This window comes from Bombus fervidus, chromosome 2 (genome assembly GCF_041682495.2).
Source record: "Bombus fervidus isolate BK054 chromosome 2, iyBomFerv1, whole genome shotgun sequence".
In the NCBI taxonomy this organism is placed as follows: Eukaryota; Metazoa; Arthropoda; class Insecta; order Hymenoptera; family Apidae; genus Bombus; species Bombus fervidus.
In genome coordinates, this window is record NC_091518.1 from 10,765,227 (window position 1) to 10,781,211 (window position 15,985).

Sequence of the window (15,985 nt, forward strand, 5' to 3'; positions counted from 1 at the left end):
AACACAGTCAGACGTTGATTCTGAGACGTATTTCCTTACAACTTTCTTATTTTCTATCGAATCCAGATTTTTCAGTTAAACAGATTTCTAACAGTTCTATGTTCCAATTTCTGGATCCTTGTAATTTATATTATATAACAAGTTTGCTTAAAGTTGCTGTATCAAATATTAAGTAACCTGCAGATGCAGCGATAACGACAAATGGTCGAGGTTAACGAAGAAATGTTGATACAAACGAAGCGACTGAAGCACGTCTACCGTGTTGCCGTCTTGGGTCTCGTATCAAGAGCCATTGAATAATTCCGGTCACGTTGGTTTATAGGTGACACTTGATTCTCGGTATTTATGCACTGGCACATGCATCGATTGTTGATTTTGTCGATATATGCATCGCGGGTTTGGTTTTGTAAATTGAAACCGATCGATTGATCACATTGCCCTCGAAGGTTTGCAGCGTAGATTATTACATTCGAATTTATCGATTTGCCATGTAGAGTATCTTAAATTACAGGCAATTTATGTTCACACTTTTGTAAACGAAACACCAAATGGGATAGCTTACTACTAAGCGAACTCACTCCATTACACCTCGTTGTACGATACGTAACTCGACCAATAGCTATCGCAATAGATTAGTCTTGTTTGCCGAACCTCTTAGTCCGTCGATCCAATTTAGCCAACACCATAACCGCAAGTCCAATTAGAGAAACGAATTACCAAACGTTGCCGAGTTAATCGGTCTAATCTAATCCAATATTTATCGTACGATCATACGATAGAACTATCATCTTTTTCCATGCGTAATTGTACTTTCTTTCGAATGAATGTATTTTTTAAATATTATTGTTCTAAATTCAAGTACTAAAAAATTAAAAAATCTCTAATCTCGTTCTATCCCTTAACTGGTGTTATCCTCGTTCTGTGACTCAATGATATCTAAATTCTGATTTATTCACCATAATTTATAGAATTTAATCAATTCTATCGTCTTCGTTCTGAACCTTCTCCAAATGCTTGAACTCCTAATATTTTCCAACCAAACAAATTTACAAGTTACACGCCATACATACACCGCTGGATCTCATTGGAATTTTTCACCTCATCAGAAAGTTAACCCCCGCCCAGTACACGTCGATTTTCATCAGCTTGATGAAAATGCAAATGAATGCGCGCGTAAAACGCTTCTTACTACTTAGATTACTCCCTCTCGCGTTTTTCCACGTCCATTGAATCGGTCGTTGATCATTAATAAGCCTGGAACAAGCATCCGCGACGATTTTCGTCCGAGATTACCAGATTAATTAACGACGATCGACTACTCGCACGAGCGAGTATACAAAGATTGCCTATGTTCAAGCAAGGGGAGAGAGTTTCCGCGGTCTTAAACGCGTCGGAGGAAGGTTGGCAATCGGTCGAACGACCGATCGAACTTTGTTCGAGCGTGAAACAAAGGTGTCGTCGAACGATCTCCGATCGGAGCTCGGTCGAGGACCGCATCGCATTCAGATCGAACCGCAATTTCACCGTGTAATTGGAACGGGACCAGGGACAATGGGGGCGTGCAGACGGTTTTGCGCGACGTTTCCGGCCCCTTTGGCCCCCTTTCAACCCTCTTAAGCCGCCAGCCTGATTGCTAATTAGATCCATCGGCACGCGCGCTATCCTCCCGACAGGCTTCTCGTGTTCGTTCGAGCTGCTCGCTTCGAAACTCGAGTCGAAAGACGCTTTTGCCACGCCGACACGGAGGAATTTCAAGGGCGAGATTGTCTGACGAACTTAGGATCACGAACCATCCCCTTTTTTTAGTCCTATGCACGAGACGGATGGTTTTAGGATAATTAGATGATTCAGATTTTGCTTCGGTAGCTGGCTGTTGATACACTTACCAGTTCTGAATCGCAAAATTCGCAGGTTTCATCATTTAGAAAGAAAATACATTTTACTTGCTCATGTGATACATGGCAGAAGAAACAAAGGTGTAAACCATACAAATCAGCTGACAAATTGACGAAGTTTTTTAAAAAAAAAACCAAAGGTATAACTCTTAGGAAATAATATCATACAAAATCTTTGTAAAAAGTCTGGCAAAAGATCTCTGAAATTCGTACAATCGTTCGCATAAAATCTTCTTCTTGGTCAAGTTCTTTCGTACAAAATTTTGAAGCACTAGAATAACTCGTAAAAAGTTTATTCCAAATGAAGGTACATGAAGTAGGGGTAAAGCACTATGCTAGAAACAAACCGTCCTCTGTAACTGACCACATAAAGTCACGCTTCGTGATGTTGATCGTAAATTAACACAATACTAGCGTATTCAGGATCGAGGCTATTAAGACGATCATAGGGAGAGTCTCTTTGGATGTGATGCGCGATCGAATGAAATTGAGTGCATCGGCCGGAGAAGCTCGCGATCGCGGTATTCCCTTCGACCCTCCAAGTGCAATTAATTATCGTTCAATTGAACCGAGAATATTTCACGAAGAGAGGAGCGACATTAGAGGCGTGGGGGATCTCTTCGCGGATCATTAAGCGGACGAAATGGAGCGTCTCGTCGCTTGCCGAGGATACGACTAATTATTTCGTGTATACTACGGTTGTTATTTCATCGATTCATTAACGGTCGACTCGTGGACCAAGCGGCGTTAACGGCGAATATGAACCACGATTTCAAGATGGACGATAAACCGGATTCTTTCTTGGTCGGGCGATTCATTTTCCTTCGAGTTTCCTCGAGTACACTTCATGGTTTCTCGATTCGAATAGCGACTGCTTCTTTCAACCAACTCATCCCCTTTCAACGGGATGGTTACCGACGAACGCTAGAGACTTCCACCCTGCAGTCTTGTGGATTCGCCAATTTCACGGTGAATTCGTGTTTTTCAGGGCAACGCCCCAATTATTCCGAGCTTTCGGCGCGCGTCTTCGTCGATAACTACCGTGGCTGACAAAAGAAAGTTTATGAAATAAGACGTATAAAGTAACATCATAATTTTACAAATTTAATTAGAGCAAGCAATAAATCTCTGGTGGGTCGACAAAGAAGACGTAGGGGAAATTTTGGTCGAGCTGGGATAAATACATGCTGTCCCTTGCTCATGGTTCTAATAATACGAGTCAATTTCGCTTCTTTCTTCATCTTTTCATATTCTAATAGTGTATGTCAATAATAATAATAATAATTTTGATAAAAATAGTATGATTTAAAAAAAAGGGAGGCAATGCTTCTAAATCGATATATTTTGTAAGTTCGAAATCTAACCCTCGATCTTGCACTGTACCTATTAAATATTATAAACGTTTCTCTGCTACTGAATACTAATAATTCCGACTTGTATACACTTTTGCCCGCCCATTCGAGAAATATATTAGGTTGTCCGAAAAGTTTCTTTCGTTTCATAATATATGAACAACAATTTCTGTTTTATATTATTTTATTGAATTATGTGTGATCCATTTCGTTCTATCTCCATTATTATGTTCGTGCATAATTCAATAAACTAATATAAAACAAAAAACATTGTACGTCTATTATTTCCTTATAAGATGAAAGAAACTTTTCGGACAACCTAATAATACGATCTACACCGTAGAAGTAGAAGTAGTTCGAATTGAATAGACGACCGTTAGCAATAAGGTGACAAATTTTTGGTACAAAATTTTTACTAAAATACATATCGATCTTAAACTTACTTTTATCCTCCGCTGTCTATCCAACGAGAGAAGCTGGCAGAAAGCTACGCGATCAGCTTTTTGCTCTCGCAGCGTGGCCACAAGGGGGTTAATGCCACCCGTGGTTTTATGCGATATTCCATTAAGAGGGTGCCCCGGCATCGTTCTATTAAGTCGTCTCCTGGCGAGCCGATAGGCTCGGACGGGAAATATCGGCGGTTACGTCGCCGCGACGTTTATTCCGCTCGGCCTGGAGCCGACATTGCGACTGGCAGCCGCGTCGATTCCACTTTAAATACGCGCCACATTCGCCTGTCCTCTGTCGTCCGTGTGTCACTAGTTTGATCGACTTGTTCGATGGTTTTGATGAACGATGCATCGATTCCGATCGACGTCAAAATTTTGCCGGCTTTTCAACGATCTTCAGATAATCAGAGATTAATTGAAATAGAGCGGCTATTAAGATAGTGTCGTGAGATACTTCATGATGAGAGAAGCCTTTTTTTTTCTATTCTTTTCGGATTTTATTTTAGTCTCTGGGCGCTACATTTTTTTATTATTTATGTCGGATTCGTACGTGACAATGTATTTTGTTCATGGTTATCGTGTCCATTGTGGACTCCAAATTAATTTGGATTTTATTATTTTGTAGAGAACTTTGTATTATTCTAATTTGAAGTATGAGAGGGGTGGGAATATTGGTAGCAGCTTCTAGTTTATTATTCAAAGTTTAATGATGGGCAATCAATAGATAAAACAGGTGTTTGCTTTATGAATATCAAAGAAGTAACGCTGCTGTCGTTACAAGCAACTTCTGTTTTTAAGACAGTCGCCCGACTTGGCCCTTTCTGATCATTTATTTTCATCATTACGATACTTTGTAAATGGAAAATATTTAAAAACTGAAGACAATGGACAAGAGATGATTGAAAAGTACGAAGAAACAAATCAATGAAGATGAAAACGTAGTACTATATAATGGCGAGAAGTGTATTGATAGTGAATAAAAGATATAAATACAGAACTTTTCGATAGCTTTAACAATTCAGTTCTTTCTATTCTTTCAGGTGCCGCAACAAAGTTGTTGTATCTCGTTGTATAGAAAATAATTTAGATTTCTGTTCTTGACATACATGTGGTTTACTCCGAGTTTTTAAAAGAAAAGTTTCATCTTAACATTGCCACGAATTTCATTCTGCCAAGAATTCTCATAAGTTAACTTGCTCGTTCGTTATCAAAGGACCTCGTACTTTTCACTTTAGCTCTTCAGGATACAGTTTCTTTTCATTCTCCATTTTCATAGCTACAAGGACAATTGAGAATTCTTTTTCGAAGGAAACATCGCCTTATTGTCGTTACATTTCATAATCCCGTTATGTTGTTTATATATATATATATAAACGTTATATTTATGATTAAAATTGATCAGTCTAGCTTAGCTTAATTAATTTGTCTGAAAGTATACGCGATAGTGATATGATTAAAGTGAATGAGTACGCAGAAAGATTAAAAGTACAATTTATAAAAGAATGAAATAATCTTACGTTTTTAAATGACATCAATTGTGTCTTTCCTTCCATATTCTTAGAAATATTCTTTCATATTATTTTCAAGGAGGAAACCAATTCAGAAAGAACATGAAAAGAAAAATACATAATGCTATTTAAGAGATGCAAGATAGCTTCGTACAAAAAGTCCTTTTTACATTAATAATATCTAGAACTTATGGTTTCGACGAGTTTAATAATTTGAACGTTAATATCAGAAAAATTAGTCGGATTATCTCGACTTCTCGACACATCGATAAAATTTGTTATTTTCACTAACAAATATAATTATTCACGAGTTTCTAACTGCAGAGAAAGATAAAGTGTGATCTTTGCATTGTACTAAAAATAATAGATTCTTTGACTATTGATTTTCAGATATAAAAGAGCGTACTTGAAAAATGAAAAGAATACCAGAAAAAAGGAACTGGTATCTTTTCTTGTATTTTAGAGCTTGGAATTTTCAGCATTAAGCAAACGTACACTGCGTTTAGACCAAAATTCTGGTCGCTGAATTTTCTTCCAATTTTCAACGTGGTTCCCAACGATCGACCGAATGGACGACCAAACAGATTATGCGCGGTTGTCCAGGGATTCAATTTAGCCCGGTCCGCGATTAGCGAGTGAATGGAAGTGCTTGTTTGCGTGTATAACGCGTGGTCGAAACTCTCGCTAAAGTGGCGGGAAACGCCGGGACCGAAACACGTTGCAGCCACATCGTGAAATCGAAAGTGCGCTAGAGAGAGGATAGCGTATGTACGTCCACGCGAGTCCATATTTCATACGCGATACAAGTTTACAACCGTTTCATCGTATTCCCATCCTTGACAGAATCCATCCCCATGTACACCGTGTTTTAGAAAATTAGTATTCAATTTGAGAAGTATTTGGTTCTTGTCGAAACAAATGAAAAAGCGAATATATGTGAATAAACATTCAAATAGAAGGTTAATATACATGAATGCAAATATTAGCAGACCGCGGATACTTAGGCGTTTATAGCAAATTTAAAACAGAAAAGGTGAGCAGAATGTTTATAATACAGAATGTAACCGCACAGTCGTATCTGAACGGTCTCATTATAGAATTCACACCGCATACATAAAAAATCGAGTCGAATCTCTGTAAAACATTAACTGTACCTATCACGAAACAATTTGTGACGCTTCTATTATAATTTAATTTATTGTTAAAAATACATGCTATATTAACCTGTTAATACAGTGTTAATTTCATTCAACCACCCCTGTTATCTTAATCGAAACAAGGGGAACGACTAATTCGCGGCGTCGATTATACGAATCGTAGCGAGAATTTACGCCTCTCGTTGACGCGTTTTCCTCGCGACCGCGTCTCTCCGCGAACAATCGTAACACAGAAGGATCTATGAGATATCCAAAATGTGACACGTTATTACATTTCGCTAATGAAACAATATATAAATACAAATGTAATGAAATCCTTTATGCTGTTGTAAGACCACAATCGAGAGCATCTTTTAACTCAAAAAATAATGATTTAATTTAGATCTACATTTGTTAAGAGTTGCTTATTTCGATCAGCTCTACATGTTCCTGAAGTTTGCCACCAAGTTTCTGAAACACCCCGTATACGATTCCGTGCAAATTCTCCTAAAATCGGATCGCGTTTTATATCGCTGTTCGTAATCGTTCGGTTCGTTCGTGACCTCGTTTATTTTTTCTGCGCGACTATCTCGGGCAATATTCTCGCGGATTAAAATCGTTCCAATCTCAATTAAAACAGATAGCGTCGTGAAAATAAAAGTGAATGGGAGAAAATGTGGAGAAGGAAGAAAAAAAAACCATGGATACGAGCTTGGTACGGTTAATTTGAAACACGGAAAGATGGGAAGATCCATCGTACTGTCAGGCTTCGATATTATTAAGTTAGGATGTACGAGTAACGATGGTTACGTTTTACGTTGGTATCGTTAAATTAAGATTTAGAGCGAGCATGGGAGAAGATTAGCTGAGGAATTGGAACAGTGTAACATTGAAACAATTAGACCAATTGTAGGAAATAAAAGAGCGATTCGACAAAGAAGAAGATCACTACGATATTGTACAACTTGCGAAATATAGGAATGTTTTAAATCCATTGGAGAAGCTCCTTGCGCAAGATAGATTCGTGTATTGTGGCAATTAAATCCGTAGATGCTACACGTAGTTTACAATTGCAACAACATAGCAGGTATTCTGTATACTGAGCGGATCCAAAAATACGTCCTCCATTATGACATTAGCCATCAGTTTAGATATTTACAATAAAAATTAAACCAGAATTAAAAATAAGAAAATTATTCCTAGATGTAGTTTACGATAGCAACAACATAGCAGGTATTCTGTATACTGAGCGGATCCAAAAATACGTCCTCCATTATGACATTAGCCATCAGTTTAGATATTTACAATAAAAAATAAACCAGAATTAAAAATAAGAAAATTATTCCTAGATGTAGTTTACGATAGCAACAACATAGCAGGTATTCTGTATACTGAGCGGATCCAAAAATACGTCCTCCATTATGACCTTAGCCATCAGTTTAGATATTTACAATAAAAAATAAACCAGAATATTCTATTTACTAGAAAATTCTATATTTATAAATATATCTTACATATATTCAATGTAATATTGGAAGTACACATTTTGAAAAAATAAAATATAGTTTGATAAAAACAATTCCAAATAAGAACTAAAAGGATTTCATAGTTGCTTCGCTATAAAATTCGCTTTTTATTCAAACAAAGGTAAAAAAAAGCACTGATGAATAACGAGGGAAGCTCTCTCTCTCTCTCTCTCTCTCTCTCTCTCTCTCTCTCTCTCTCACTCTCTCTCTCTTGGTTACTCGATACTACTAAGTATCGATAAATATTTTCAACACGAATCCAACCATTTACGTCCGTGGTTCACTACATGCAATGCCTGCTATGTATCCGTAACGAAATCCTCATCGAATTGCAACGCTTAACGGATTGGCGAAACATATGAAAATCCAATCAAACAACGCGTGATACGTCTATGCGTTCGTACGTGTATAGTGTATAGCTAGAGGCGGCGTGAAACGTTGAAACGAATCGTTCTCCAGTGATATTGTTCCAGTTTCATTGATCGGCGGCGGGTTCGTTAAGGGATAGCAGGACGCGTGTTTCAAGTGCCTCGAAAAGTTGAGATCACGGTGGTCCCCGCCGGTTTCTATTAATAGATGCACGTGTGCACGCATGACGGGGCGCACCCCGATAAATCAGCGACACGATAAAAGACTGGTTGGAGAACCCGCGAGGCCCACGCACACGCAGATACGACCGGCAAAATCTCCTGTCGATCTATATAAATCGCCAGGAAATGCTTGCCAATAGGCAACAAAAGATTTATCTTTCAATTTTTTAGATAGATTTTTTGACCAATTTTTTGACGGTTTGCATGGTGTGTTGATTTTTAGGTCTGTTCAAACTTGTAGCGTTTGAGTGGCGGTCGTGATTGGATCGGTCGTTTTCATTTTTGATCATTTTATCGTTTGATTTGTCTTGCACGATTGAATCCTAATATTACTAGGACAATTACAAAATGAAATTTAACGTAAAAAAAAGATCGTAGATTTTTAAACTAATAATCGCGGCTCGAGCGGTCCGCAGAAAAATTAAGGTCAAAATAGACCTTAATAATCGTATTACAGGACCTGGGCCTATTACGCTATGAGCAATCAGACCTGCATTCATTCCGCGTACCAACTTTCTACCTCTGTATAATGCTTGAAATACTGAGAATTTTAGGCCTTCACGTCCTAAATTGCACACATATATAGTTCTTAGAATTCGAGGTTTCAAATAAAAGAAGCTATCTGGCATGTTGGCAAGAGATCAAGACGTGACTTCTATTGAAATCTCCGGTCGTAGCTTGTAATTGTAATTTGAAACGCGATCAAATAAAGTTTAATATTTAAAGGTTTACAAAACAGTGTACATTGGTCAAGATTGTTCAAATGAATAAAAATTATAAAAAATTCTATAATGTTGTAAAAGTTCTAAAAGTGTTCTCTAACGATCTATGTAAAAGAATGTCTTCAATCAACAACAAGAGAGAAGAATGAAATTCATTAAGTATCAAAATAATAAGAACCTCTAGGTTCAGTTCCTGAAAACTTTTGTAATTCCTACAACACAGTGAAGAGAAACAATTCTCAGGAAAATCCTAATCTGGCTTTGTAACGACGCGACGAAGCGTCGCCGTTCTCCAAACCGCACGACACCGAAATAGCGTTCAGCCAACGCATTACACGTTCCGCAAAATAAACATATACTGAACCGCCGTTTTCATATAACGATTTCCACATCGCGACTACTATCCTCGTATATGTCTCTATCTTTCTGAATTCGTTAGGACACGATCGCTTTCCAAAGTAGCGTTATAGGTGACGCGAGAAGGAATTCCCTAAAGCTCGTCGAGTGGAAGAAAATCGAATTTCGATCTGGTTGATTGCATTCATTTCGCGGATACTGTGCGACCGGTAGATGAGAAAGAGACGAGCGAACCACTCACCGCAATGGATGCTCCGACTCAGCCGTGAAATCCTCTCCGAGAACGCGTTGTTTTGTGTACGCCTCCACGAGACGTACACACTTTGCTCACGTTTGTTTGGTCGAATCGAAAATCAACTTCGTCCATAGACTCGCGCAAGTTCGATGCAATTGTAGATTTTATCGTTTTCTCAACGAAGTTTCACACTTTTGTCAGTTTGAAGAATCGGGCAAATTCGTACATTGTCACGTTTTTAATATCGATCGTTTACCGTGGCAAAGTTTCAGTGAATTTATTACTTTATAATTAGCAAGTGATAAATCTCAAAATTTATTTTTTACTTTTTTTTTAATGACAGAGAAAACGCACTCGATTCTATTCGATGGGATCGTACATCGGTGTTTTAAAGTTTCGCGGTCTTTGAGGATCGAAACCGAACCGATACAAAAGTTGCGCAGAAGCAGACGCTGCAAACGCATCGTCGACACTGGCACGAAGCGGGTCTCTTAGGTTGGAGAACCGGACGCGGGCCACGGTTGCATCCCCGCCACGATTTTGCTGCGAGAAACGGGCCTTAAGGCTTGCTCACAATCGCGACAATCGCGAATATATCCGCTTCTCCTAGTATGAAACACATCTAAGGACAGTTGCTAACGATCGACGACGATTCTCCATGCTTCATTTTCAAGAATGGATTCTCAAATCGAAAATTCGAGCGCGAATCAAGTAGGCGTCACACGCCGTGCTACGTCGAACGTCCTTGGAATTTTTCATTTTGACCCCCATTCTTTTTTTTTTTTTTTTTTTTTTCTTGCTGGAGTACGCGAAGGAGGAAGAATATTTTCCCAGGGGACACATTAATTTACATGCAACCCGCGAGTCCCGTTCTTCACCCGGCTATTCGAATGGAGTAACCATATCTTTCTTATACCGTGTTACCAAAAGATTTCGCGGACAAAGAGCGAATATTCCTCGGTTGTTTTACCGACGAATTTGAATTCCACGCGAAATTCTCCGTGTGTTATATGTATCGAGCGAAGGCCAGCTCGTTTTCTGGGACAAATTAAATTACGTTTGATAGCATCGCCTACGGTCCGGTTTCCACGAGATTTACGAAGATGAGAGACGTCGACTCGCTCGAGTGAGTTACGAGCAACGCTACGAATTGCCCAATGGTGCGACGCGATAACGAAACTGCATAATGCGACGCGCGAGATACATATCAATTTTCCATCGACTACTTTCCCCAGCTGGTTGCAAAGGGAAACTACAGCCCTCCATGTGGACAGTGTATACATCTCGAGTGGTTTACCAACCTTCGTTCTGTTCAAATTCGATGAACATTCCTCTTCGACGATCAAGGAGAAGTTAAACGACGCGATACGACGTTCGATGTAAGCTTGCATCTCATTGATCGGCTGGAAAGATCCAAGAACGATTTACAACTTCTTATTGAGCATTTGAGATTCGATTTCGTGATATGGATGATTGATATGGGATTGGAGGAAAATAGTAAAAATTCTGAGTTAGCAACGATTAATGGCATGAAGCTATCGTGCGAAAAATTCGGAAAATTCATTGTTGGGTAATCTTTGGTACATATAGCACTTTTGGTATATATACGCTTTTTTAATGCAAGATTTAATACAAATAAATTATGCAACATCATTGTAATTTCAAAGAGACGATGTTGTATGATTCGTAATTTTTTATTTTTATGCAGTGCCTGAGCAGTGCATCGTTAAAAATGTAAACCAACCAAATTACACAACATCGTTGTACGCGAAACAAGAGCAGTTGGATCAAGGAACTTCGAAGAGTAACTGAACTCATAATTAATTAGATCATGTATAATTAAATTAAAGGGAATATGTAACTCGATTAAAGCTTAATCCGTTAGTGATTAATCTGTTGTTCTTAGTCAAATATAAAATACAGCTTAGAGTATAAATATTGAGTGAACATGTATTAGACTATATGGTGTATAATATCAACGAAAGTGGAAAATTTGCCATCATCCAATATCGTAACAATTACAAATTCCAATATCACATTAATAATGTAATAAATCATGCGTTAATATCTAAATCCCCGATTTACGAGCATCGTCTCTCCTTTATCAGAGCGATCAAACAATTTTCAAACTCCAAAGTATACCACTTCGGGTTTACCAATACAGTATAATGAAGGAGTCTTTTAAAATTCCGCATGACAACGAGAGTTATATGAGTTTAGTTTTTTCTGCCATCTCTGTCGAGTTAATGAATTATAAGCAGAGTTAGTGAAAAAAGCTGGGGGAAAAATAATAATGGAGATCTGGAATTGGAGTCACGCGAGGTGACATCGCGGGATGAGAAGCGAGCATTTAGGTGGACGACCTCGGTCCAACCGGGCGTCGACCCGCAAGACAGAGACACGTGAGACGATACAAAGAGTTTCAGACGTGGCCGTGCAAGAGGACGAACGCCTGGTCAGTGTATGAAATTGACACCGTGTATTACAGAGAAAGCTGACTCTCCGGGCGCTTTCTTAAGCTCCTGAGACACGGAGCCCGACGCGTTACCGGATTTCAGGCCTCGCGAGGATGAAATTCATCCGCGCCGGAAACGCGAGGAAACGGGGTAATCTTCGCGCGTGGTGTAGCATTCGTCGAGAGTTTTATGCTGAAACCATGACCAATTTATTGTGCGCCGTTTGTATCGTGCAAATTGCATGGTGGATGTGAAAAAATGTTATACCTATATCTCATCTGACAGAAAGATAAGAAGAAGTACAAAAAGGAAAAGGAGAACGAATATTCTGAAAACTAAGTAAATTAATAATACGTTGATTATACGGGTACTGTGTGAATAATGTTTTGTTTAAAGAATATATATTTCGTGATTTAATTTTTATACATTTTATTTGCAATTTTTATACTGTGCTTTTCGAACGTGATAATTGTTTTGAACGGTGCTACAGGTTATTAAAAGACGAATGTTTGAAAATTTAAAGGCTGGGAGAAGTAGGAACGCTTAATAAACATGAAATTTAAAATTAATTTCCTCCGAACAAAGTTGCTTTTCGTGTCCTCTTTCACATGGGATGTTTCATCTGTCTTTCTCCTACCCAAATACAATATTCATACGTGTAAATTATGAGGAGCATATATTTATATTAATACATTCTTGTTCTTTTTTTTTTCGTTGTTTGATATAATACGTACATTTTAATTCTCCACTCATTATAATTGAACTACATTATTTCTCATGAACGAGTAAATTATGCTCACCTTTTCTCTCTCAAATATCCCTAAAAATGAAAATGGAAAATTATTTTCGGAACTAAAAGTATTGACCTTTTAGAATCTTCGGTTGATTCGATTTTTTATATTCTTCGCGTTAATTACTGTATATTTTAAAAGTTTAAGAATAAAGAGGAAGCAAATAATCAACATTAAAACAAAACGATAAAAGTTGCTTCTAAAGAAGACAGATATTGTGAAATATTTATTTCCTTCGGAAGATGAAATATTACTTCTTATTGTCAAAATGTTAACGTTACATCAGCATTGCTCGTAAACCCGTCGGGTTGTATAATACCGTGTCACCTGTCACATTTGTCCGCGGCAATTAGACCAACTTGTACTTGTCTCTGTCAGTGGGCGTTAGAATTTTAATCGTGACCTGGTTTTCATAGTTCATCGGTCAGGAACGAAAAAACGGACAAGAATGCGACAGCTCAAAGAATGTAACCGCATTTGTCTACTGAATCGCCGATAATCCTCTTCCCATTCACTTGAAATCCTCTGTAATTTATCAAATTGATCGAAGACATAACGACAGCTCGTGACAGATCTCGTTATATTATTAAAATTCTAACACGGTAGTTAATCAGCATTCTTTATTCACCTAAACTGTCATATTTAAACTCTTGCTGCATAAATCATTCAAAAATTCTATTACTTTTATTTCTTTCAAATTCAAAGGACTCGATAACAACTTGTAAAACGATTCAATGTCGCTATCAGTGTTGCAATCAATTATCCCTACTCTTGTTACCACCTGCTCTCGAAATTAATTATTAAAAAAATTCTCTTTCATCTTATTCCGTAAACGTAACATCATCGAAAGGTATAAAAACACACGTGTAACAAAATTTAACTTTTATACATATTAATGTTTAAAAGAATTTCAAAATATAAAAGAAATAATTTATTATAGCTCTATGAATATTTCCATTTCTACGAGACACGGTCTACATGAATTTAGGTCGAATAAAGAACAATGGAAAAAGGTATTAGACAAAGTCTTGAAACTCCCTTTCACAAACAAACTTCGATAATGTTAACTGATTGAAAAAAAAAAAAGAACGAATGAGATCTTGCATTAAAGTAATATTCACCATCTATGAATCAAATTCAAATAACTTAACCATTTTTCTTCTCATAAGTATCATCGCAAAAACCAATCGAAAATTGTCATCGTCTCTTCTAATCACTCCAACACGTCAACATATACTGGGAACAACCTTTGCTAATGCTGGATAAATTGTTAGAAACATTGCTCCACAATGCTGTTAACATCGGAAAGAAAGTTTGCTCGTCGAGAAGGTACCGGAAAGAATGGAAGAACAGGAGCAATCGCGGATGTAAATCAACGAGGGACGTGCGTCCCGATGCGATAGCTCGACGGCCAATACGAGACGAGTGGCCCTTATCGAGGATTAGCCTAGAGTCTAAAGGGCGGACGATCCGGACTGAATTTCGATGAATCCGGATAACCGACTGCGACGACTGGTCCGGCCGCTATTGAGAACTCTCCTTAATCTCGTCCTCGGGTCGGTTGTTCCAGTCGAGCCGCTGTCGACCTGTTGGCGAGTGGATATGCCCACTAGAGAAAGAGAAAAAGCGACGATATCGCGGGCCTAGAACATCCGCTGGAAGAGAAATTGCGAGGATAGAGAGTCCGTAGTGGACGAATGCTCGGTTGCCTTCTGCTTCAACGGAGGAACGTTCGAAACGATGAAATATCGACGAAGTTGGAGAATTTTATTCACACTGAATGTCTGGGTTTGTGGTTCTAATGGAAGAGTCGTAGGATGATGGAGGATCTGGTTTAATTGCCGGTAATTCGAACGTATATGTTCGTCTACAAATATTGGGATATTAACATTTGAATAAGACGATCCGACGATTGATAAATCGTTGGAAATGTAATCCTGCTGCCGTTCTTGAATTTGTATATTTCGATCTTTGATTTTAAGATGTTTGGTGTAAAAAGAAAATGACGTATCATATAATTTCAGGAATAATTTTCTTATGTTTTGTTCCGAAGCGAAATATTTGTTAACGTTAGAAAAACAGAATTAGATGGAAAATGACTGAGAGAAGCTGGTTGGTAAGGAGAGAAACGATCAGGAGTTACGATTTCTTGAAACGACTAAACAATTAGTTGATAAACAATTAAGGATCAAGTCGGAAAGTTTTCCTGAGTTCGTAGTTGGCGAGTTACTTTAAATGGTTTCCATTATAGGGGCTGCAAGATATTCTCTGGTGTTTTCTTTAACCCCTTTGGTATGGAACTGGCCGCTAGCTGGACGGTACTCTCTATTATGAACGTGTATTTTTCGCGTAGATAGTGTTTGCTGGTCTTGCCATGATATTTTCCTTTACTTTCTTTTTATATTATCTCCAAGGATTTTAGATAAAATAAAATGTAAAATATATTTTAGAATTAAAAGGAAGAATATGAAAAATTTCATTTTATTTTTCTTCGTTATATTTTCAAATTTCTTACGATTCCCTCGCTATACATAAATTTATAGAAATAACTTCCTTGTTATTCGATAATGTTTAAAGGAATCGAAAAATTTCTGGAAAGCTTACGAGTAAGCTAAGTTGATTAGCTGATTTTTTTGTTTTTGCAAAGTTAAATACTAATTAGGTGCTAAAATTGAGAAATTCACAGAAATTGAGGTTGATCCCTTTAGCCTCTGCGTACCTCGTACATCGTTTAGAAGCATACGAAGACCGTTTCATGGCGAGCGGTTATAGTCACACCTAATATATGAATAGGGTTTCGTGGCGAGTAACCATACTCTCCATAGTAGCAAAAGGGTTAATAGTTGATAATAAACGGTGGCTCGCTAGTAGAGCTAGAGTTTCACAAGGATTGTGGTCAAATCTGTTTCCGGGACACCTTTAGCAGACCAAAGGTCGTAGTAACCAGGACAACAGAATTCAAGAAACA

The 15,985-nt window shown here is 38.0% G+C and overlaps 2 protein-coding genes across 4 annotated transcripts in view; one reads left to right on the forward strand and one right to left on the reverse strand.

Moving 5' to 3' along the window:
- LOC139993501 (uncharacterized) overlaps positions 1–10,216 on the reverse strand; it is a 123,377-nt gene extending 113,161 nt beyond the window's left edge. Inside the window, exon 1 of the mRNA XM_072015292.1 lies at positions 9,777–10,216. The gene's annotated coding sequence lies outside the window, so the exon portion shown is untranslated. The remainder of the gene's footprint in view (positions 1–9,776) is intronic.
- Positions 1–15,985, forward strand: part of Hiw (MYC binding protein highwire) — a 267,335-nt gene that overhangs the window by 123,484 nt on the left and 127,866 nt on the right. The window lies entirely within an intron of this gene.